A 27,718-nucleotide genomic window follows, 5' to 3' on the forward strand; every position below is an offset into this window, starting at 1 on the left:
AGTGGAGTACTGTCAACACTAGTTTATACCCATTCTCAAAGCACTGGACTCACTCAGGAGTATTGTCAAACCCAGTTTATACCTACTCTCATTATACTTCCACCATTGCCTTGTATGAGGTGGATCTCCTACTGTATTTTTTTTCATATGGATAACAGTTTGTTAACTGGGTACTGGATAAAGTATATATTATAAGAATGCTGTTCCACTGGATGTGGTTTGCTATAAGTATCTCAATGGGCACTTAACATTATAGGCCTTACTTCAAAAATGTTTTAATAACAGGATACTTTGTTGAATTCAGTTAACATGAACCAACAGATTAACAAAATCATACCATCCTCAAATGATGTAATACTACATGCAAATTATGCAATCTGATACAAAAATAATGAATTTTATTTCATTATTATTACATAGTCATTGTAAGTAAATTTTTAGATACATTACAAAAACTTTTCACATTAATGGTGTAGTTCTTGTATTACAATATCAGAATATTATGTTCCAACACACAATGTTTTCACAATACTAAAATTGTTCAAACAAGTTTCATACAACAATGACAAATCATAAAAATTTCTCACACAACTATGTAAGGAATACTGCCACATTATTTTTGAGAACCACAAATAAATAATTAAACATTACAGATGGCTAAGTGGAGTTATATTAAAATAATAATCTATGTACACATAAGCAAGTCATGAAAATTACAACCATGTGGGTTCATGGATGAAAATATTTTTTAACAGAAATGTATCCAATTGAAGAAACAATATAATCTCACCTACTACGAGTAGTAACATACATGGACAGACAAGTTGATTTCTAGTATTGCCAATGAAAGATAATTGTGTTTTATAAAGATGTAACAACCTTTTCTCATTAAAAATACTTGGATCAGGAAGGTGTGTTCAGACCAGAGATTTCTTTCCTTTAGTGACAGTATAAAACAAAGTAACATTGGCTACTGGGATTCAGCAGAAATAGGCTTGCAACAAACACAAAGGTCAGTGAAAAAAACTGTCTTTGCAACCCACAAAATTGTATGGAACATAAAAAAATTACAACTGTTTCATACCACAAGCAACTGGAGAATTAAATGGGTATTCTTTTTACTTTCTACAGAGACATATGACTTAGCCCAATGAGCGTGTTTCCCCATAGATATCTTTGTGATCAGAGTATTGAAATAGCAACTGTGAACTTTCCTCATCATACATTACACAGGAGCAGTGTGCTTTAGAAATAAGTCTTATGATGGAAGCTTTTTGCAGTGGAATCTACACTGCAGGGCAACTGTCAAAATGTAAAGTCAATAGATAGATGAAGACCAGTTGGAGCAAGGCTCCAAAATCATTTTAATATAACACACTTCACCTCTGTAGTAGAACTAATGTTAATAAGAATATTTCTAAAAGTTGCCAGAATATTATTAACCGTTACATAAAGAATAACAAGTCCTCACTGTTCATACAATGTAGACATTTACTTGTTAAAAAAATAAACCACACGTTCATACTGAATCTAATGTATAATTACCAAAACTAAAGAGTTTAATAACTGTGGTCAAGTAGAAGAACAAGTTTTGTTTGGGCTAATGGATGTTCATTTGTGTAAGAATTGATGGGTAAGTAATGGTTCAGGAGAATCCATTCCTACCAGAAAAAGCTACAATTTTGGATAAGAGGGTTGTTGTATCTAAACCTTTTGTTTTATTTTGACAACTAAAAGATTGTCTCCACTGATGCCTAGGCTACTGAGACTGGATCATTATGTACCATGGTCAGACAAATGTGTTTCACATTGGTCTGCAACAATGGTAGGCCTTGACTGGTGAAAAATCAATAAAGTTATTAACTCATCTAGTATATTGTTCATAGAAGTATAAAGTTTCTGAGACATTAGTGGAACCAATGCCATGTTGTATCAAAACACAAAAATCAAGGCACATATGGGTAGATTTGGGTTTCTAATATTTTGGCCAAGTGAGTTGTATGTTATTCTTGAATTTTTTCTTCCTATAACAAAATTTCTTATTGTATACTAACATATTTAGCTTTAAACAACCATGAGAAACTTTACTTATACATAAAACAAGTCACTGAGTTAGGAATGTAGTCAACTTTTTAAGTAACTGATGTCATCAAGAATAGTGCCATATTTGCTGTTTCACAAAAGTGTTACCTTTCATACGTAACCACCTTCAGGGTTCAGGTCTCGGAGGACACACAAAACATGTCCAAATGGAATGAACTCTACTTTCTATTCTTACAGAATGAGTAATGAAATTTTAAATCATTTTTTTTCCTGAATTCTTGGCCACAGCTTTCACACTTGTGGTTTGCTATAGTTCGATGCTGACGAAGATGATGAACACTGAGGGAAGTTCCAGAACTGAATGTCTTATTGCACACTGGACACAAGTACCTTGTTCCTGTTGGTGTCACAACAGCCTGCTGAGCCCAGCTGATGTAATGACTTCCTAAGTAAAAAACCATGATGTAGAAAATGTATAACACTTCAAAATGATTAAGTTCACAAATTATCTCTTTTAGTAAGTGGCCTGAAAAAGAAAACACTTTTAAATCCTTATTCATTTCAACAAGTTTGTTCACTTGTGCAACTAACAAAACTTGTAACACTTTCTTTTTCTGTGTCTTAATATTGCTTTATAGCTACAGGATTAAACAATTACCTCACTTTATTTGACATTTCTATCATCTTCCATACATTGAAATACTAACACACTATATGTGAGACAATAAATAAACTGCTTACTGTGCATTGTATCTCCTTTATGAATGATTACCTTATTTATATTACATGAGTAACTTCAATCTATTAAGAATAATTAAACTCCCTTTGATCATATAAACCCCAATATATCTATATATATATATATATATATATACTTACATTACCAGAAGTGGAAAAGAAATAACATCATTTCAATTTCATGCAAAACAATACAAGCTTCCTGTATTTACACATACTGGGTTGCAAATACTGTACTTATACAGTGATATTCCAACAGGTGAAGAAAAGAGTAGTTTGCAGTGTTCCTTGTTGTGAGTCTCACCATATTCAAAACTTCATGGATCCATACAGAAGACTTTAAATCACCATTAGTTAGTGACATAACATCAAAACCTTTCATGTGAGGATATGTGGTGCACCTGAGCATGGACATTAAATCACCATTATTTAGTTTCATCAGTTCAAAACATACATTGGACTGATGGGAGAATATGTGGTGCACCTGGACACTGGACATCAAATCACTATTATTTGGTTTTATCAGTTAAAAAACTTGATAGACCACTGTTAACAATATACACAACTAGCAGTACAATAAACCTGTTTAGACTACTGTTAACAACATACATAACTATTTTTATGGTGAACCTGTTTAAACCATTGTTAACAACATGCATAACTAGTAGTATGGGGTAACCTGTTTAGACTGCTGTTAACAACATAGGTAAATAGTGGTATGGGGGAACTTGTTAAGACCACTGTTAACAACATACATAACTAGTAGTATGAGAGAACCTGTTTAGAATACTATTAACAACATACATAACTAGTAGTATGATTACAAATATAATAGTAATACATGGAAGAAAAATTTAAAGGTAAATATGATGTGTGCTAAAATTAACATAATATTTCTAAGAAAAAAGTAAGTAAAATACCTTGTTATCATGACAAACTGTAAATACACAGATAGTCCTTCATAAAAAATAAAAACTTTCATCAATTTAAAAGCACAGATTCTGCTCCACAAAAATAAAAACACTACACAACTGACAATCTACAGTTATAAAACTTTGAAACAGTACAAACATTAAACCAAGAAATAATCATCAATGGATGCCAGTCAAGTAATTCAGCTTTACTAGTGTCTCAAGTGTAGTTATTATAAAGATTGTATACAAGCATATAACCACAGCAACTTTGAAATGTAACAAATCCTCAGATTTCCATTAACTGTGAACTTTCACTCCTCATGTTTAACAGGTGGCTACAGAAAATATTTTCCTTCTTTCAGTCATTACAGTGAACTACTTTTAACATTTTCAGTAAACTCTGCAAGTTTCCAAGAATACATAAAATATTCCTTTGCTAGAATTCTGTTTATCTGCTGAACTTTTAAAAAAAGACTGACTGGATATTTTTTAATTTTAAGAGTAGATTATTATAAAAATACATAGCAATATAATCTTCAGTGATTCTGTTAAACAGGAACTACTGAGTAAAGCCTGTTGTGAGTAAAAAATCTAAGATTTGTTCAGCATCTTTTGTTGATTTTCATAAAATGGAGACTTTATCTTATAGATTTACATAGTTTTATCTTACTTACATCTACTGTATTTCACTAACAGGAATATCTTTTTTTTTTTTTTTTAAAGCCAATGTGAAATAAGTAATTTGCATGAGAGAGAGAACAGATCAGAATTATTTGCAAAACATTATATCTTTACTAAGTTGGTAAAAACCGAGTATTGGAACACCAGCTGCAAGTACTATGTTAAAAGGTATTGGAAAACACTTTTTACTGTATCAATTGTGATACTGGTTACCAACCCATAAATTAAGTTTTTCTCTTTGCAATCAAGTATTATATTTTATCAAAACATTGTAGGAGTAGAAATGCTCTCAAACTTTAATTTAAAAGTTAAATAGTCTTCAAGTTTTTACTATTACTTTAAAAGATTCTATTCTTCAACTTTGAAAAAATAAGACATACTGATCTATGAGTATGTATTTTGAATACATTTCCAAAATATACAGCAAAAACTGATGAAAGTATTTAATTCAGCAAAAACTCTGATGAAAGTATTTAATTCCAGCTGCATGAACACACTTATTTCAACACCTACCTAACTAAAAATTTAATAAGTTTCCCTCACTGTAGTGCACCTTTATTACCTACATCAGTTGTAATTGTAGGGGAGAAACTGAAGTTTGTGCATTGTTTGTCTGATTCAAAAACAGTAAGCTTCACCAATATTTCTTATCTGTCTTAGCCATTTCATATGATCACAAATCTAGCACTAAAGATAGTAAAATAATGATGTTCTTGCTGTTTGTTATTAAGCACAAAGTTACATGTAGGAATGTTTGTGCTTTGCCCACCACAGGTACTGAAACCCAACTTCCAGCAGTAAAAGTCTGTAGACATACTGCTGTGCCACTGGGAGGCTGTTAAAAAAATGATTGTATGTTAAATATTTTACAAAATGGATTATAAATTCTACAGGCTATCAAAAAACATTAATAGATTGACAAGAGTTCAAGTACACTAAACACTAGTGATGAAAAAGATGAATTACTTCCCAAGAATTGACTGAAATGGATGTTAAAATTAGTAGAACAAAGTAAGAATATTATAGTAAGCGTATTCACAGAAATGCCAAATAGTTAATTTATATAAACATTAAAACTGGGTGAGGATAGAGAAAAATATGCCCAAGAAATTACAGGTTTATGTAATTAACCAATAATCCGACTGTTTCAATTATGTGGAAAATTACACTTTTTTTTTCATTTAATAAAACACTGAAAGACATGCCCTTGGTGGGAATAATATTACTGTAGGCTACTGCAGTAGTTTTCAAAGTTCTGCAAGGTGTCTTTATTACTGTAAATAGTACTATGCTTTAATGCACTCTAAGTCTGTAATGTCGGGAAAATATTTTCTTTGTGTTTGAAGTACTGTATGTTATCAGGTGGAAATAATACTTTGTTTTGAAGTACTGTGTGTTATTAAGAGAAAACAGTGGGTATCTTTATTTTGAAGTACTGCATACATGTACCCAAAATAGAATATGCATTACATTATTAAAGAAATTAGAATATGATCAGTATTCTATTCAACCAACCGAGTTCCTACTAGTTCTCCAAAAAAGCTTGTAACACTGCTGATCTTAGTTCTCCAGAGAAGTGTTTCTAATACAACTGGTCTTCTATTGGGTCTCCAGAGACGTACACCCTTAAGCAAATTAATTGAAATAAATAGTCATTTCACAATATTTTCAGCATGGCGGCCAGTGTAGGCTCGCTGGACCAGCTGATTTCCTTTAATAGTCTTTTTTTCACACAGACGGCATCATTAGCTGTGTTTTGCAGCATGGATGATCTATTTTTTGGATATATGATGAAATTTTGAGGAATATTACATCATTCGAAATTGCGTTAGAAGGGCAGACCAGTTACCAACTCAATAAAGAAAAAATGGTATCAAGAGGGTCTGAAATACAAGAACTGGATGCAAGAACAATGGAGGAAGGTGTTATTTAGTGACAAGACTCATTTCTTCATACAGGGTCAAAGAAGTCTGCATGTTCACAGATCTCCAGGTGTGAAACTTTGAGAATCTCACATCAATCAGTTCATAAAACATCCCTTGAAAAAGATGTTTTGGGGCTTTTTCAGCTACCATGGCATTGGAGGCTTACATATCATAGAAGGTATGATGCGAGAACCACAGTACATTGAAGTTTTGCAGAAAAGAGTCGTTCCAGAATTGAAAAAGAGATTTCCAGATGGGTCTGGCATTTTGCAGCAAGATCTGGCTCTGTGCCACACATCGAAACTTGTGAAGAATTTTATGACTACAACACGAATAAAGGTGCTGGACTGGCCTTGAAACTCTCTGGACTTAAATCCTATTGAAAATCTTTGGGTGATTTGTAAAGAAAGACTTCAGGGAAAAGACTTTACTACGAAAGATAAGCTAATTGAGGTGAAGTACTGCAATCCAAAAATTAGTAAAGATTGCAGTAAACTCGTGGACTCAAAGCCAAAGAGGATTAATGATCTTCTGAAAAATAAAGGCAGTTATATCATGTATTAATTTGTGAGTAATTTTTGGATTCTCAGAAATAAAATGCAAAATATTGAAAAAAATTGCAACTTTCAGTCTTGTTTCAATTAATTTGCACAAGGACGTACATGTGACACAGTTGACCCCCTACTGGTTCTTTGGAAAAGTGCTTCAAATGCAACTGACATCCCATTTGTCCTCCAGGTAAGTGTTTGGAATACAGCTGATGTCCTATTGGGTTTCTAGAAAAGTATTTGCAATACAGCTGACATCCTATTGGGCCTCTATCATCTACTTCTCAATTTATGCAAAATTGCACATTTATGGTAAGCCCTCATGCACATAAATTACTCAAAACTTATAATTTCTCTAATTCTGAGCATTTCTGGATACTTAAATAAAACAGTATTTCCTACACCTAAAATGTTAATATACATATATTTATAAGATAATTAAGTAAGAGCACTGAAAACTTTTAAAATCAAATAGTTATTTTTAATTTTTTCAGAAATGTCTGATGTCTTTAGGGTTCTATAAACAGATTTAATAAATAAAAATTGTAAGAATAATTAAAATATGTTTTAAGTAATTGTATTGACAAAAAATGCCCAGGTACTTAGGAGTATACCTCAAAACTTCTAAGGATGGCATTGCCTTTATTGTTGTCAAAACAAAAATTACAATGTATACTGATAAATAAGCAAATCAAAATTGAAAACTGTAAAACCAATTTTGAAAGGTACTAAAAGGCTTAAATACTGAAAGCTACCTTCTAGAGAGTTAATAGAGAATGTGCTTTATCCATTGAATCAAAAGTCGTTTTCAGAAAAATTTATGTTTTATTGAAAGAATCAAAACAGCATGTTCAGAAAAGTACATAGCTGATTAATAAAATCAAATAGTGTGTGTCAGAGAAATCCACATTAAGAGTATCAAAACAAAGGCATGTATTTTTGTTGAATTTCAGCAAAGCTGCTCAAGAGCCAATTTCTAATTTTGATGTGATATACTAGACAGAAAGCAGCTAGTTAATGCCACCCACCACCAACTATTGCACTATTTTAATAGATAATAGGATTTGATTGTCACTTTTACAATGCATCCAGAGCTCCAAAGTACAAAGTACAATTTTTGCATCAAGTTTAAAAATTACAGAAATTTACAACCACAATCCAACACACTAACCATGAGCCATACTTAACATACATGTGAACAAAATCATGTACAATTTCTTTAGCAGAAAATTAACAATTATTTTTCTCTCAATTAAGAAAATATTTGGAAAGTGTATAATTTTTAAGCCTGAAATATAAACTTTTAATTTATTTGTGAGTGTACAGTAATGTACAAATGAACCACCAAAAAAAATATGTATATATTTTTCAATATATTTAATTAAAAAAAAAGACAAATCTTTCTCCACAAAGTTTAATATCCTAGTTGATTTTAAGCCTGTACAAAAACAAAAACAAGGCATCCTAATCAAAAATACAACTTTCTTTCTAAACAGATTTTTTCCTAAATGCTAAACAACTTCTAATTATATTAAATTTTACAATACTTTGGTTTTATAAACATTTACTTATGACGTGGTTAACTTTTCCACACAACCAAATGACCTACAACGAAGTTCATGCCGTTTGAGTTCTGATATCCTCTTGAATCCTTTATGACATGCCAAACACTTGTGTCTTTTCACAGCTCTGTGCATGTAGCTCACATGAGCTTGTAAAGAATTCTTGTTTGGATAAAGTTTGCTGCAAATGTCACATTTGTATTTGTCTTGTGAAGGATTATCTTGTCCATGCCAATCACCAATTTGGTAGCAATTGTACATTCCTGTTAAAAATGACAAGTTGTTTAGTACTTCAAAAACACATAGACATACTAACTACACTAATGAAGTAGAAAAAATAATGTTTCTTCAAGCACATTTTTTGACTTCCAATTGAAAGTCAACAAAATCACATCTGACTAAACATTTCACAGAGAAAGCCACAACTGTATCACTCATAATATCAACAGCATCATAAAACATCTATGATATATATATATATATATATATATATATGTCAGCAGTTAATCTATTAGACCACAAATATCTCTCATGTATCCCTCACTTTCAAAACCCTTTCTGAATATCTAATTGCTCATGGAATAAGAGAGTAAAATTGGTTTAATTTTTATTCCAAATATCTTCATCTGATGACACTTAAGACAAAATACTTGAATTTGATCACAATGACACACTGACACTGATTGAATTGTTACTATAATAATGACTACAATAAAGGTATCAATACTATCTGAACTTTTACTTCATGGATTGTTTGTTGAGTTAATTACAAAGAGACACTGAGACTGGTTAAATTGTTACTATAAATATTGTAATGTCTAGAGTAAAAATTTTAAATACATAGATCAATATTTGATGTGACTCATGTATAAATACCAAGTTTTTACTTTACATTAAAAATGTTAACTTCATGCGACAAATCTCAACTTTCATATTTAAATAAATGAGTAGGTATGGGAGCTTGATTTATATACGAAAACAAAACAGTTTACACAGTTGAATGCTCTTACAATTTTAAATTATTTATTTAGCTGTATTAGGTTTTGAATTACTTAAGCCAAAATACACACATAACACTCAGAAGTCTCAAGCATTTCTCTTTTAGCGTGTAAAAAAACTAAGAAAAAATTTGTGTGTGTGTGTGAGAACAACAATAAAAGGGCACCCACATTCAATGCTGCAAAGCAAAAGTTGTTGTTATAGATGTTACACATAAAGGTCTATTTCATTGTTATTGAAAACCAGTAAACCAATTTTTGGCAAGTGTTTTCTTGTTACACCTAAACGTTTATTTTCTTACCCAAAAATACAGAATATTCATTACTAGATTATCTCAGTTAGTAACCAGATTTCCTTATGGGTTTGATTAAAGCATTTACTGTTTTTTTATATGGATCACCAGAAAAATACAACTGATAGGGTTTCATAAAAGGAACTATCATGGTTCTGGAATCATTAGTTTCCTTGGAATGCATTATCAGTGTTATATATTCTAATATCCTAACCTAAAATGCAACTTAAGAAATCACATTAATTTAAGTCTTATTATTTTGACCTAAAAATAATCTGACATATTAAATCAACTAAATATCAAACCAAGTCTTTCATCTTAGAAGACCTAGATCAAGGAATCAAAACCTGACATTGAACATATTTGCCATTTTACATGTGGGTGGTACTAGTGTAAAATGATGGTTGGTTCACCTAGTTATTGGTACAAACAGTAGCCTGAAAACTAAAGGTGAATTTCTCTCTCTCGCTTTGGTAGTTCAAAACTAAGGGCAGTGACAGATGGCTTTACAACCTCTAATTGAATTTGGAGGAAAGTATTAAAATGAAAACTTTTGCAAAAGAAACTTACATATGCTGTGATGTGTGATGTTTTTGAAGACTAATATGGCTATATTCTTCAATCAATTATGCAATATAAATTTACAGAAACTTTACTTAAATTAAAAACCTATCATTTTTATATAATTTTTGCACTTAAAATGAACTTTATGAAGGCATTCATACATTTCTTCTTTCTACAACATTAATCATAACACAAGGATTTTGTTTACTTCATTCCATCACTTTGAGATATCATAAATTAAACATTGATTTTATTATTTGTCCCACCTGAAACTAGGCTTAGAAAAAAATAATATGGAAAAAGGTACAGTTTTCAAATTGTTTTATTAAGCTACAAATCTTTTATGTTATTGCTGTTTTTAAAATGAGCTCAAATGATGGCAAAAATAAGAAACATATGATTCTAATGGAAAAGCATGTTTGTTTATCACAAGAATTCAATTATTACTGAAAACATACTGTTCACAGGCCCTGAAGAGTATAAAGAAAAGAAAGGAATTACCACCACTGATAAAAAAAGAAGACATAGAATCAGTGATGTCGAGAAACCCACTTGTTGAGAAATTTATATGCAAAAACGGCTCGTTTGGGTTGAGAAAATATGTTACATAGAAGAGCGAACAACGTTTCGACCTTCTTCGGTCATCGTCAGGTTCACAAAGAAACAAAAAAAAAATGACGAAGAAGGTCAAAATGGTGTTCGCTCTTCTATGTAAAATATTTTCTCAACCCAAACGAACAGTTTTTGCATATAAAAAGACATAGAATCATTCAAAACCTACATTATCCCACTAATGTCAATAGTAGTTCAGGTGAAGATGATATGGGTTGACACCAAACTTAAACTGCTCTACATAGTACTGGAAAATCTTATGGTTTGAAGGAGTATGCAGTGGTTTTTCCCACAATATAACAGAAAATGAAATTCTAGTACAGCAATTACATCTGTCTATTAAATAACTGTAGGGACAAATGATGATGTAATAAAAACTGGAAAAGAAAATTAAGCTGGTAAAACCTGGAAGAAGGAGAATATCAGGATATAAGATGGCGATATCTCAATGGCCTAGAGAATTCATATCGAACTGTTTAAATGAATAAACCTGTTTTAATCTTTAACTTCAAATAGGTGTGGAGAATTTTTCATAAAATTACAAAGAACTAGAGCTAGCAGAGGAAAAAGTTTTATAACAAATGGTGATTAGTCCTAAAATGAGAGTATAAGCCAATTGGACCTCTTTATAAAAGCAGTATTAACCCCAGTTATAAAGAAATCAACACCCATGTAAACCTGTTAAAAGTACAAAAAGCCTTTGAAACAAAATGTACAGCACTTGTTCAACACACCTAAGTTCCTATGAATAAGCCAAAAGATGTTAAATTCAGGGTTATTGACTTATGAAAAAAAGGTATAAAAAGTGTTCATATTTGCAAGGTTCTATTTCTCTCAAAAATTTAAATGTAACTCTTAAAAAAAACAGTAAAAATAAAGTAAAGAGTAGCATGATGTGTGGTGTTACAAATTGATAGATATAAATGATGGGAGACTTAGTGCAACATATAGATGTATATTAACATATTTCAGAAATAAAGTTAAAAATATTAAACTATAAGGTACTTGTATAAACATAAATAATCAAAATACTTAACTTTTTAAGTACACATTCTAAAAATGTTATTCTGAGACTATCAACAGTCTCAAAACAGACATTACAAACTTATCAAGAGTGGAATATTTCATTTACACTCCTTAAAGTTTTATATTCAAGAGACAAACAGATAACCAAAGAAAACTAATGATGTGATGATTCAAAGACAACTATGAAATTCTAACTTCTACACACTTCTTGTTTCAAATAACTTTTAAGTTAAATTAAGTTGCTTCACAAAGTGAGTCTGAACTACAATGGGGTTGTTTGAACAGAAATATCTATGGTTATTAATGAAAAACAAATTATTGATCCTTAGTATGATGCAGCCAATGGAGAAGCATATTCTAAATTTGAAGAAAACTTTCAACACCATTTACTGGGTTGTTGGCTGGACAGTTACATTCATAAAAAAACTAATACTTCAGCCAACACAGTTTGAAACTGATATAACTGTGACTTTATTTGGACTACAACCATCAACTAATGAGAAATCTAAGTAAACGATGTCATAAAAATTAAACTGCATGTGAAATGGTTCCTTCCAGAAAATTTTCACAGTTTAACTCTTTAGTAGGAAAAACTAACTACAAGTTATCAACAAACAAAAACTTGGGTTTCCATTTTGATGTTATTTGTTTCCACTCAGTATTGGTTTTACTTTGGAACTTTCAACCAACTGTCACATTATTTGCATTTCTTTGGATGGGACATAAGGAGGTGTAGTTACTTTCAGAAAAAGTGGTACTCTGAGATACAGGTACCTTTATTTTGAGAGCTCAGTACCTCATAGGGTACTTGAGTTTTATTGTTTTTAATACAGTACGAAAATAAGCAAAACGTAAAATGCAAATAGCATGTACAGTACATTATGTGATGGAAACTGAAATCTTTGTGAATTAAAAAAAAAGAAAAAAGGAAATGTTAAATTAATCAAACCTGTACACAACTAATTAAACAATATCTTATCACCTAACACAAACAAGTTTGAAATTGTCATACAGTGATGTGCATCCTTCTTTTATTTCTTTTAAGTATATAGATCAAAAATCAAAGCAATTTCTAAGAAAATCAATATCTGAAAATGAAAAGTCAATCAATAATTGAGTTTTACATGCTGACTAATAGATGGCTTAGACAAACAGAAAGGACAAAGAAAAGTACTCCTTTCCAGTGACAAAAAAGTTTGAGTTAATCTATCAATTGAAATTATTTCACGAACTTTCAGTGTTATACTCTTGACTGAGTTCTGAGTTACTTATACAGCCCACAATGAAAAGTAATTGTTGAGCATTTCAGTCATGTTAAGAGCGACTATAAATAATATACAACAAATCTACATTTTTAAGTTATGTCACATTTTGAAATCTGAATCATAGTGTGATTAATTCCTAACAACTGAGTGTAGGATATTCCTGCTTGCAAAATACAATTTGGCATCAACATTATTCATGCTCATTTCCCATCACTTCAAAAGTGAATGTCAAGCTTTGCCTTCACGTGTAGTTTTTCAAGTCAGAGATATACAGGCACCATGATTCCTAATATAAATAAATGGGAAAATATCTTTATCTTTTTGTAATAATTTTATATCTATTCACAGGTTTGAAAACAGTGATGTTCAGTTTACTATTTGCTAACTATGGATACACAAAAGATTGAAGAGAAAAACCACAATTAACTAGCAGTTTGAACACTTCCATGAAAATATTTTGATTTCATTCAATTTTTATAAAACCAACTGACTTAAATGACATAAGGTGGCATTGTTTAGTATCAATCATAATTCATTCTGCATTTAATTAAAAAATAAGAGTTAACTCATATATGAATAATAAAATTTGTACACCACACTGTGATTTACAAAAAATGTACAAGACAGGGAGATTAGATACCAGTTAACTGTTCAATTCAATTATAAAAAAAACAGTTCTAGATTTCAAAATCACAAATGATAATTGAGTACATAATATTAAAAGCACATCATTGTTCCATGACTGTTTTCCACATTCCATATAATGTACAAAAACAGCATCCACTTGAATAATCCAATCACACAGAGCTACACCTGTTAACTTGACTAGTATGTCTTATGGAAAAGTTTTTAAACCCAATTCATCTTCTAGCTTCTTGAGGTATCTAACAGTTGTAGATAAATGTGAAAGCAACTTATGTACATACGATCTATATAATTTTTCAAGATGAAAATCCTTCCTAAATATGTTATATCCCGTTGCCTGGGTCACATGGCAACCTTTGCTGCTGACCTTTAATATTCATGGATTCTCATCTGTTAAAAAACACCTCACTTCATTTACCAAAACTGAATGAAGTATGATATTTTGCAGTTCATTTGGTGGTTGGTCCTGACACCCCAAGTTCATCCATATTCCTTTATCTTTCAATGCCTATAGTTGGGAAGGACATTCCAGTCTTGAAAATTATAAATCCCTAATAAATCTTTTTTATTTCAGTATATTAATACTTTGTGTTAGAAATTACTGTTATATAACCTTACCAAAGGCAATACTTTTTTGATGCCATAATACTATCTGAGAAACATCAAGCAACCTCAAAATGTAGTTCTGATAGATTCCATTCCATAATTTTACAATGGTTCTGATGTAAAGTGACTGATTTACATATACAAAATTGTTTTACTATAATGTACTCAACCATCATTATAAACATGGTCATCAATAATATTAAAAAAATTAAACGTTAACTACACAATACTCTGAAGCTTAATTTCAGTTCCAAAACTCGTGCATAAAACGTTTCAAGACATTTCACAAAAACTGATATTTTCATAGGCATTACAAATACTTTGCTTGCTCAATATGAAATATAATCTTAATTCCTTATAGCCAAACTGACAGTTTCTTTTGGCTAGAAATCTTGTTATCTGGTCTCTGTGCTAGAGTATAATAATCACTTTACAAAACACATACTGCAACATATATTATAAAGCCTGTATGTTAGCACATATTAGTTACTAAATGAAATTACTGTAGCATAAGCCATTAGCCCTGCATGTTTGCATATAAGTAATTATATGAACTACACACCAGAACATATTTCTAAAGGCCTACATCTTTGTATATGGCAATCACTATACAAAAAATGCACTGTTTAAAAAGATAGTCAAAAGTTTTGTTCATTTCTAGGAAATTGTTTCTAGTCATTCCCCTTTAAGCATTAATGTATTAAAATAAAATTTAATTTTAAAAAACAAATCTTAAATTCAAATGTATACCCCTCTTGCCATCTGATTTTTGATAAAAATAAAAAAATATCACCTCAGTAGATGAATCTTTATTAACAGCTAACCACAAAATTGACTTCAGATGTGGAAAATCAAAACATATTATTAGTGCACACAATAAAAAAATTTTTAGACTTAAAATTTATTTTCATATGTTTTTACACTAGGTAATTGTACCATCTTTTGATATGATGCATTTATTTCACTTTACTCCAGTTTAAACATGAAATTGTTAAAAAAAAACTGTCAATTTGCATAAATAAAAATAATTGTTTTTAAGATACAAAAAGACTGAGCTCCATTTCTCACAGACAATATCACAAGATACATAAAGGTCTTAAACAAAGATTGATACAAACCCAAACACAAAACCTGAAATTATTTCTATTAAGGTAAACAAAATAATGACCTATATCTCTAGAGAGTGTATCTTTATTAGCTCAATATTTCACTATTACAGCTTTGTCAGGAGCTATGAATATCCAATATGTTCACTAATGCAGTTGAATATAAAATGAAGCACTGTTACTGGTAGATCAAATATCAGTGCATGTTGAGAAAGTTCAGATCATATTAAAATATCACTTTTGAAGTTAAATTGTTAAAACACATCAAACCAACAATACTAAAAGAAAAAAAGTAATTTTTGTAAATCAATAAACAAATTATTAAAATCATGGGATTTAGAATATGTTAAATGTCTCTTCACACTTGAATCTGTATTATTTCATCCTATTATATCCATACCTATGCATGTTAGAAAATATATTTCAACTATCACCTGTGTGTATAGAAACTCCTTCAAATTTCAATCATATTATAATCTCATGAATGTTATTAACACTTGCACACTAGGGATCAAACTTTATTCATTTTCAGTTTCTTTTTGTTCATTAAAATGTATTCTTTAACCTTTCAATCCAGAAAACTATAGCTTTAGACAAAATCCCAACATCTGAGTGAGATATTTTCTACTTGTGGTATCCCACGTTTTTTTCCATAAAGTTCTGCAACAGCACTTACTTCTGAGTTTGATATCATGCACATGTTCAAATACTAGATCATATTCTGGTCAGCAAGTTTCTTTATGAATATACGACAGCATCTGCCAAATGTTACATTTCATACACAGCATTATTACTATGGCATGAATCATGTTGTCCATACTTAGTAGTGCTTCTTTCTTACATAATGAACTTGTTAGTTATTTAAGGGAGATGCCTGATTCCTTTACTATTTTAATAAGTGTCTGATGTTCATTATTGTGGTGATATTATTACATGTATGGAATCACTCCAGTAAATGTGTTTTCTTTACTTCCATGATGCAACGAAACATCTGAGATTTCTAAACACATATAATGATGTCAAATTTACTGATGATAGTGTTCCAATTTTGATTCAACTGAATTAGCACACTTATAGGATATCAACTGCTCCCAATGAAGTTGTAATATTGACTGACTAAAGATACATTCTGGAGATATAGGTTATTTTACTTACCATAACAGAAATGTAATAAGCTCCAGTCTATATTAAACAAAGTATTGAAATTACTTCTCTATGTTTCTAATGGCAATTATTTTCTCATTTGTATCTCTCTTCTGCCTTTCCAGTAGCAAAAGAATTAACTTGTAATGGTTCCTTTTCCAGACAAGGAATGATATGATCTGTCAATGCATTACAACCCTCCATCTTAAACTTTTAAAAAGTGATTAGACTATTAGGAATAAAATTACAAAGAAAATTAAGTTCTGAAATAAACTAAAGATAAATATGTAACTTCATTTCACTACAATTCGACTTATTTTAATTACAAAATTAAAAGATGGTTATAGTCTGAACTAGTATGCAGGTAAGTACGATGGAGAAATAATGTCTACAGGGATTTCATGGTACAAATTTATATCACAAAATTAATGTATTCTCCTTAAATTCAAGTTTCATACAAGATATCTTTCAACAATCTCTCAATCCCTTTATACCAACCAAATATCACATTCTACTAATAAAACACTGCTATCTATGCTTTTTGTAACTTTGGCTCCCTCTTTTACAACCACACTAATCAGAATTATAAAACACTAAAAGCTTAAATCATGTGAGGATGTGTGGTAATCATATGCTTTCTCCAGGCTGTTTCCCTTATAAAGGCTGTTTTACAAACTTGACAACGGAAACTAGTGTCATGGTTTGTTCTACGATGGTTGTAAAGAACTGTAATGTGTGTAAAGGTGGCTTGACAGATGTCACATTCATAAGTTTTCCCACTGTGCAGTTCCATGTGCCTTCTTAATGTCTGATTGTTGAAAAATTCTCGTTGGCACAGATGGCATTTAGGTTTTTGGTTTTTATTCAGATTCTTTTTCACAAAGAGTGGAGATGACACTGAATATTCTGCTTTCCCTAAAAACATATGGAAAATTAGTCAAACATTTGTAGTCCAATTATTCAATTCAGAATTTAGTCCTTAATTATATTATTTTGTCACAGTTTCAAAGTACTGTTATCATTAAACATACAGGTTAAGTTTAAGCTGATAACAAAACATGAATTAAAAAAGAAAATTAGAGACCCTTTCTGTCACACTAGGTGAAGATATTACTATTAATAATCCTTATTGGAAGTTTATAAGTAAATCAACAACTTGTTCCCTGTTTCTTTGTATTTTGGTAACTACAAAATCAGTATACCAACAATTTGTACAGGGTTTTGATATTCTTATTAATGGTATTATGTCCTAACAGATATTTTCTTTACTTTGAGTATTAAAATCTAATAGTACTTTTAAAAAACAAGCTTACAAAAACATTTTAAATATGAAACTACATGTATACAACAAAACTATATTTACACCATATTCCAAGTATTCAATTTCAGGTTTCTCTTCTGAAATCAACATTTCATGTGTGATTTCAAGAGCTCAACAAAATTGAAAGACACAACTGATAAAATAGATCTTATTTATTAGAATAATATTATATTACAATAATAGAAAACAAAGGAGTTAACCTCCTTTTCAAATAGAAACTACAAAGTCAATACCAACTATTATGCAACTATTACTTTGCTAGGTACACAAAGCAGGACTTTGTAAGTTTTCTCAATATGTAATTTTTATTTATGAAGGGGATTGTTTTTTTTTCCACCTGTAACATTTCCTATGAATGTGATTACATGGCTTTCTTAACACAATTAGAAGTTTAAATGAGCATTTTTTAATTATCAAAATTTAGTTCATGATGAGGAAGACAAATTTTCCATAAACAATCAAACTAAACAATTTATAATCTTAAATTTGTAACCATGCTAAAGAAAAATGACTAGATGTAATTAATGTCTAAAGTTCAATAAAAGTAGACTGATAATTACAAACACTTAGCTTTAGATGGAAGAATATAAATAATCACTCTAAGTAGAAACAGGAATCAAGTGCATCACACATTGATTTCTTGTACAAATAGCCCAAGCAAAAACAGAAATTAAGTGTACCCCACACTGATTTGTTGTACAAATAATTTAATAAGGAACAGGAATCAAGTTTGCTCTACATTGATTCTAAGCAAGAACAGGAATCAAGTGCACTACACGCTGATTTGTTGTACCAATAACCTAATCAGAAACAGGAATCAAGTGCATCACATTTTGATTTCTTGTACAAATAGTCCAAGCAAAAACAGGAATTAAGTGTACCCCACACTGATTTGTTGTACAAATAATTTAATAAGGAACAGGAATCAAGTGCACTACACACTGATTTGTTGTACATATATTCTAAGCAAAAACAGGAATCAAATGCACTACACACTGATTTGTTGTACAAACATTCTAAGCAGAAAGAGGAATCAAGTGTGCTACACAGTGATTTGTTATACAAACATTCTAAGCAGAAAGAGGAATCAAGTGTGCTACACAGTGATTTGTTATACAAACATTCTAAGCAGGAACAGGAATCAGGCGTGCTACAGACTGATTTAAGAAAGTTCATTCCACAAGTTTATCCTTTCCTACAGTGTAATTTGATTTTTAAAGTCAAGTGTTTATTTTAAAATGCTTGTACAAACACAAAAAACTTTCACTTAACCGATAGTTCTTTGGTTGTCATACAGTGGCATAAATACTGCTGAAAAGATGGTACTATATTGTAAAATGAAACTTAACACACAATATTAGCAACAAGTCAAAAAATATTTTAAAAATTATCTTAATTTTGAAATTAAAACAATTTATTATAATTAAGAGGAAATATAATTCACTTTTCATCATTACATAGTAGTTTGAATTTCAACATGTTATCACAAACCTCAGTCAGTATTTTCTTCTAACATTATTTAACTGATAAAAAATATTCAGAATAATATTTAAACCTAAATTGAATAATCAGCTAGTGCAATTTCTTAGACAGGGGTGTAGACCCTGAGGGGGGGAGAGGAGAAAGGTGAGGTATACATCCCCCCTTCATTTTAAGTGGGGGGTATGGTGCATACAATTATTCCCCCCCCCCTACAGTTTGGCCTGTTGAATTGTTTTATTGCATCACAGGCCTACAAATTGTGTTTGTTCTTGTGATTCTCGTGTTCTTACCAATTGAATTACATAATTAGGCCTAGATGTAGGCTTTTTCAGTAGCCGAAATGTACATCTTTAATATAGGCGTGCTTCTAAGCTTTTCGATCTAAGCGATAGTTTGTAAGTATCAGTCAGCAGGCCTAAGTATACATGCAAGTCTCGTGGCAACAAGATTACTCTGTGACTGCATGTTTACAGCTTTCAGGTTCATGTAATCAGAGATTACCAATTTGCAAATCGAACAGTCCACATAAGTGGTTGCAAAAATCATCCCCCCTATTGGGTGTAAAAAATCTATGCCCCTGTTTTTAGGCCACATAAAAAGATCTTGCAAAATACAATGACAGACTCTAAAAGAGCTTTACTCTACTCTAAAAGTTAATTCAGTTTCAAAATAAAACAAAAATTGTGTAAAAAGCTCTACTGATGCCAAAAAAAGAAAAAAAAGACAGGTCAATATTTTCCATGTAATGTTGTGTATTTACATTTATTCTACAGATCAGAGTCTACTGAAACATTACAGAAAGTGTGCATTAATCATGTTTAGAACATAAACCTTAGAAAAAAATGGAAGCCTACAAGAACCCCTTAGCTTTGATTCACTGCATGCATTAATGGTATGAACACACTTTGCTCATAATAAATGATATTCAGATGAACAGAAAAGCATATTTGGATAATGATAATTGGGACACAGAATAAATCCTGGGTAAACAAAATTAACTACAGGCAATTGAAATCTCACAGCAATGATACACACTGTGCTCACAATAAATAATGATATTCACATGAACAGAAAAGCATATTTGGATAATGATAACAGGGACACAGAATAACTCCTGGGTAATCAAAATTAACTACATGTATTTAAATCTTATAGCAATGATACATTATACAATCTGGCTACTAAGGACCCATATATATTTGGATACAAACTGTTAATGAGTTTATAATACCAATACTCTACAAGATGGGGGTGGAGAACTAACTACCACCCACCAGGGCATGGGCAGTTTTGGATACTGGATACTGATATACAGAGCCATACAATTTGTGTAATCTGTTAATTAATTATTCATGCAATCAAACATTGTAAAAATTTAAAACATGCTCCAATTAGTTCATTAGCTTTATAATTCATGACATTGATAACATTTATACTAATCAAAAATAATATTAAGAAATACTTTAGTTACTTGGAGAGCTGAAGTAGTCAAAAACAGAAATGCTAATATTGATTAGTTAATTGTTTTTATGACATGAACTGGTTTAAACTTAATTGTAATGAATCAGTTATTTAACATGATGTTAATCAGTGAAATCAATACTCACAACTAATTGATTATATCAATTTATTTACTGATACTTGAAATAACAATAACTTCACTTATGTTGTCTTTTCTACAAAAAGCTATACATATTCTTTATAAACAGAGAATACAAGATAAATACTTTTCTTTGTCAAGTCCCTGTCTTCCAACATATAATTTTTGACAAAGTTATTGATAATGAATATTAACCTAACAGAATAGTAAACAATGAAACTAATAAAGCTCTTGATAAAGTAGGAAATTTAACAAAGCTCTAAGAAAATATTAATAAATACCTTTAACTAGAGCTCCATAAGTCATCTAATATATACTATGATAATTTTTAAATACAAGGTCAAGGCCGTATCGTATACAAAAGTTTCCCAATATATTGGAGCTCCTCCATGCTGCTGGCAGTAACTATATAGTCATGTGGCATACAAAAATACCTTTGAATGTGCATCACACTATAAGTCTGCCTTTGATGGTTACAACAATCCATGTGTCTTATAAAAACCCAGACAGCAAACTTTTTACCACCATTCTAAAATAAACAACTACCCAACGTCTTGAACATTCTAAACAACAAACCTGGCAAATAATGCAGAAATTATCCATCACTGTGTCATGACATCACAAGATAAATCTTTGAATACATTCATAAAGTAATAAATCAATTTCTAAATATAACCACTACGTTTAAAGTCATGCTTCTGCCTATGTAGAAGCAAGTTATCCTTCCGAGAAAAGCTACGATGACACAAATCACAGCTGAAGTACTGTCTCACTTCCTGATGAACAGCATAGTGTCTCTTGAGCAGCCATCCACGTGTGAAGCTCTTATCACATACATTACACTTGACACGACCACTTACTTGACCTGCGATATCTACTAAAAGACAAAAAGAAAGTCATCCAAAAATATAATTGTACCTGCAAATTCAACCTCTCTGGATTTCAAAGTGTAATACCCAAAGACCACAAACATATCACAAGTAGTTGGAGATATGTCATATATGTATTTATATCTCTCCTAATTATTTCTTATACACTCGTAGTAATACTTAACACTGTCAACCTAAATATACAATCAGAAAAGTTAATTACTAATATTACAAGTTTAGTCTGTAATACCATTTCACAAGAATTGATATAATAAGGTAACTTTAATCTTTCTGTTATTTTAATCATCCTTGTACAATTAAATACAAGAACCCAAGTCCCATCTTAAAGATAATTAGTGACAATAACAAAAATCCTTCCCACTGATCCACAACACTACTATCAACTTAATATACAATAACAAGTTTCTTTCTATGGATTTAACAACTTCCCTGGAGTTACCTTCAAACTGATCATAGATAAAAATAGTAAAAACAAGTGCAATAAACAAACTGTCTCCTCTGGCTTTTACCACTGCTCTGGGTTATCTTCATAATACACAAAGCAATGAAATAATAATTCTTGGATTAGACAATAAAATCTAAACAAATTATTATTAAAGATGTGGTGTATACAAGTCCCTATAAACAACTTTCAAGTAAAGGTTAACAAATGCCAAGCTGCTGGTATGTAAACTTGGTATACAGACACAACTTTTGAAAAAACAACTGATGTGCAAATACAAGTCTGATAAATAAAAAACTGTGTAAAGAGACGAGTCTTTAATAAACGTGAAAAGAAACAAGTCACATCTTAAACACTGTATAGAGGGACAAATCTTACATAAACACAAGGTGTAAAAAGGCAAGTCTTGGATAAAACATATGTTGTACATATACAAGTGTTAGGTAAACATAATGTGAACACTGATATGCCTTACTAAATAAACACATGGTGTACATACACAGGTTTCATATGAACACGATATAGTGAGACAAGTCATAAACATGATGTAAAAGAGAGAAATCCACATGAAAGCAGAAGAGTCACAAACAAACTTGATGTACAAAGGAAAATCATTGGTAGGGACTGGGTAAAACAAATTGGTGCTAAAATGTTAATGGTAAGAAAGAAAGTCCAAACCATACCTCAATGTATAGATACTGTAGTATGAAGACTGCAAAGTAAAAAAATGAAACAGAAAGCATTGATTTAACCAACACGTTTTTGTTATTAGGTTTCATGTATCTTGGTAAGAAAATGATCATAATTTCATTTTTCTGCTGTAGGTAAAACATTGAAATGAAAAGCAGTGTCCATTTCTTTACAAATGATAACACAAAATTTATTATCAAATAAGATTCATTACAACACTTTGATTACAAGAAATGTGGCCTGACACACTAGACTGTATCATGTTGATTATAATAACCGCTCAGTTAATCTTCACAAATAAATCATATAATACACTTTAGATTTATACAACAATGAAATACTTCTCTAACTTCAAACTTCACAAACATATTGGTGCTAAGTCCTCCATCTGAACTATATCACTCATTAAAAAAAAAAATGTGCATATAATAACAAATTACAATGATTTTCCAAAGAAATTAAAATCTAAGTTAACTTCACACTATCCACAGCAAGTCTGTTTGTTTGTTTGGAATTTTGCACAAAGCTACTAGAGGGCTAACTGTACTAGACATCCCTAATTTACCAGTGTAAGACTAGAAGGAAGGCAGCTAGTCATCACCACCCACCACCAACTCTTGGGCTACTCTTTTACCAGCAAATAGTGGGATTGACCATCACATTATAACTCCCCCACGACTGAAAGAGCGAGCATGTTTGGCACAACAGGGATGCGAACCTGTGACCCTCAGATTACGAGTCGCACGCCTTAACATGCTTGGCCATGCCAGGCCACATCGCAAGTCTAATTTTGTTTAAGAAATTGTCTTAATACACATAGTTTATAAAACTATTTGAAATAAAAAAAAACTTAATTTTTAAAATCATTTGTCTAGTTTATAGGTGGGGGCAATTAATTAATTTTGAACTAACTATTTCCTTGAAAGCTTTAAACAATTTTTAGAAATGTGTTTAATGGTAATTGGGTTCTAAAATATTTGAAGAAACTTTGTATAACAAGATCAAAGAAAATAACTAAACTGAAAACAGTAGAACTAGGGAACACAAATATAAATTTTGGAAGGATAGAAGTCATCTTCAGTTAAGACCATTTTATTTTTCTAACAGGGTGGCTGGCCTTTGGAATGGGTTGCCTTCAGATGTTGTAGAGGCAGTAAATTTATGCAAGTTAAAGAGAAAGTATGATAAGCAAATGAATGATGAGTGTTGGCTTTAAGATTTAAAATAAATATACTAATTAATTTTTAGTTTAGTTTAGAGGACAGGACAGCCAAGATGGACCACTATGTCCATTATATTATGTTAAACATCTTGGCAATTTTGACAATGCCAGATGAGATTCCATTCCAGTTTAACACAGACCTAGCTATAAATGGGATATACCTTTTATGTTTCAGGCTGCTGATAACTTCTGCCCTCTTGTTTATGAACAGTATTTAAATATATGCAAACCAAAAATTGAGCTTAAATATATATAAAATATCAAATCTGACCAAATATACAGAGTTAATAATGACACAGTTTTACATTTTCCTAACAATTTATGTTGCATCTTTAAGTCAGAGATTAAAGCATCATTAAATTATCTCACTTCACTCCTAAAATGAGTTTCCATTACTTTAAGTTTTAATACAATTAGGCTAGAAACAATGTGTCAGATATTACAGATAAAACTTTTGTTAAAGAGTAATGCATTATTATATTTTTCAATGCTAAAATAATTTATATGAAAAACAATTTATAATGTTCAATTTGGTGACTTATAGAAATAAGAAAATTGTATTAATATCTATGGTGGTGAGATTCTTCAGTGGACCTAAAATATTCAAAGGACTAAGATGGTTTAGATGCATCTATACATATCACACAGCAGAATGTGTTTTTCTTAGGATGTATACAAATCACACACCATGATATGTCTTTCCTTGCATGTATACATATCACAGCAGAATGTGCCTTTCCTTGCATGTATACAACATCACAGAGCAGAATGTGCCTTTCCTAGTATGGAAAATATGAAATAGAAGTTGCAGTGGAAAGAAATCATAATAATGTGTAAATATTATATACATGAAACAGTAGATGTCCCACTGAAATTATAATAGTGTACCTATATACATCAAACAGTATGATATCCCTTTCCTTGCATGTACATGTTACCCAGTAGGATGCGTCTTTCCTTGTATGGACAGTAAGAAGTAAAAGTAAAAGTGAGAAGAGGTTATAATCATAATTTCTGGTTTACAAAATCACCAAATTTCATTTAAAGTCAAAGTAATGCAAGTGCATTATATCAATGTGTGGATAATTATACCTAATTATACCTTAAAACCTTCTCAAGAACTGAAACACATATCAACAACTGGAAAATTATAGCCAATTATATCTTGAAACCATCTCATAAAGTACAGAATAATTCTAAAATATATATTAGCCAGGTTAACTCAAAAACAGTTTCAAGTGATCTGAAGTTAATGTTAGTCACCTAACTCTGATTTTAAATGAACATCAAAACAATAAAAGTAAAATGGCTTAAGTATACTGCTAAGACTTCATTTAATAATATAAATTATTATCTGTCTGGAAGGGCTGGCCATGGTTAACTTGTTTATGTCTAAGCAAGCTGGTCTTCCACAAGAAGTGTTTTGGACAAAGATCACAAGGGAAATGAGAACGAACTGGAGAATGTATGTATCGGTGCCGCTCAAGTAGCCAACGTTTGGAAAAAGACTTTGAACACACAGAGCAGAAAAAGTTTGAGTTGGAAGGAGGCTTCAGAACTAAAAAAGAAAAAAACATCAAAAGAACTTGTGCATTTTATTACATTGAAGTTAAGGCAGAACAATGTGTACATAAATAATACCAAACATGGTGCTACAAATAAGTTTCATCAGAGTCAAAACCTAAAATTATATCCTGTAACTTGAGTAAGACATGAAGTAATTTTACTTGTTTACTCTTACATTTTTTACTTTATTACAAGCCTTTGATTCCTGAATGGAAGTAAACGTCTTCCGTGGCACGCTGGATGTACAATATAAAACAAACACCAAATCTATAATCTTATATTCATTCTTATGTGTTAAAGTCACTCCTCTAGATATCAAAATAAAAACTAACCTATCAATTTAAGCTTCCAAATGACATATTACATAATTAAAAAACATTAAATAGACAAAATCAGACAGAGATAATTTTATGAAAAACGTTTATTAACCACCATATAAAAGTTGGATACAGTTGTTTGTGTATGGATATAGTGTGTGTTTGAAAAACAATGTACAAATTACACATGGATTGCAGTTCTTGTAAACAGTGTAAAAAGTGTACATATATCATACTATAGTTTTTGTAACCAATGTACAAACTACACATGGATTGCAGTTCTTGTAAACAGTGTAAAAAGTGTACATATATCATACTATAGTTTTTGTAACCAATGTACAAACTACACATGTATCACAGTTCTTGTAAACAATTTACATACTACACGTATCACAGTTCCTGGGAAATGTATACAAACTGCAGATGGATCAAAGTTTTTGTACATACACTGCTTAGACAGTATATAACTCCATGCAGATCACATTTTTTGTAAACAGTTTACAAGATGTACATGAATAACGTGTATTTATGTGTGTGTGTGTGTGTGGCACAGACACACTATTTACAAATTGTGAAGTATAATGCCAGGCCACATAACTAACTCAAAACTGGAAATCTTGCATTTTTGTTGCATTATGTTAAATTAACATTTGCATTTTCCTTTTAATCATGTTGATTTACTTTTTTTACACCTGTAACTGGTTCTTCTCTGCAAATTATGTAGAAGTTATTAACAAAATAAATCTTAAAATCACAAATCTTTGTTGGTATTAAGATTTCAAGAAGTGAAATCAATTTATTAGAAAGTCTTCAATACAGATGAATCACAGTGGTTACAGAACTTTAAAGAAAAATAAAGAGTTCAATGTAGAGTACTGAGAGAAAGAGATACAGCCCACTGTCGCTTTAATACCAGAACGAAAGCATCATTACAGTACTATCACAACTTAGAAGAAGCACTTCAATTTATGTGATCCTAAAAACCTGAAGTTATGAATTATATGTTTACTTGAGTATCAATATTCCCTCTATGAATTTGCAGTAACAGAACACTGTCATGACCTTTGATGATGGAACTTCAAGTGTTGCTGTAAACTGATCTTCCAAGTAAACACTTTAGAACAAAAGTGACATGAGAAACACATTCGCACATCTGAGTGGATATACTTGTGGCGCTTCAGGTCATATCTTCTCCTGAAGCTTTTAGAACATATATCACATATAAACCTAGTAACTTTAGAGTTATTATTCACACCTGGCCCAAGCTGTGTTCTCAAATCTGGTAAAATTCTTCTCTCTAAAACAAAAGAGAATTATTAGAACTTTTTTTAAGTCAAGATTCACAATCTGTTATTATTCAGAAATTTCAAAAAAAACTTTTTTTACTCTAAATTCCTTCTAAATGTCAGTCTATAAACAAACAAAACTAACACTAAATGTGTAAATAACTTTAACAAACTGTGAAAGTACTGTTGTTAATCAAGTTGTGGTATTTTCTAAATATTAAACAAAGGTTCTG

General features: G+C 30.8%; 1 protein-coding gene across 2 annotated transcripts in view; it reads right to left on the reverse strand.

Annotated features, from left to right (window-relative positions):
• Positions 1 to 378: 378 nt before the first annotated feature.
• The window catches only part of LOC143234312 (uncharacterized), a 71,645-nt gene continuing 44,305 nt past the window's right edge, over positions 379 to 27,718 (reverse strand). The window contains exons 6-7 of one of the 2 annotated variants that reach the window (XR_013018602.1): positions 2,923 to 27,496; positions 379 to 2,488 (exon numbers count right to left, since the gene is read on the reverse strand). The gene's annotated coding sequence lies outside the window, so the exon portion shown is untranslated. Of the gene's footprint in view, positions 27,497 to 27,718 lie in introns of both variants that reach the window. The other variant, XM_076471580.1, reaches the window with a different exon arrangement.

Source organism: Tachypleus tridentatus, chromosome 12 (assembly GCF_004210375.1).
Source record: "Tachypleus tridentatus isolate NWPU-2018 chromosome 12, ASM421037v1, whole genome shotgun sequence".
NCBI lineage: Eukaryota > Metazoa > Arthropoda > Merostomata > Xiphosura > Limulidae > Tachypleus > Tachypleus tridentatus.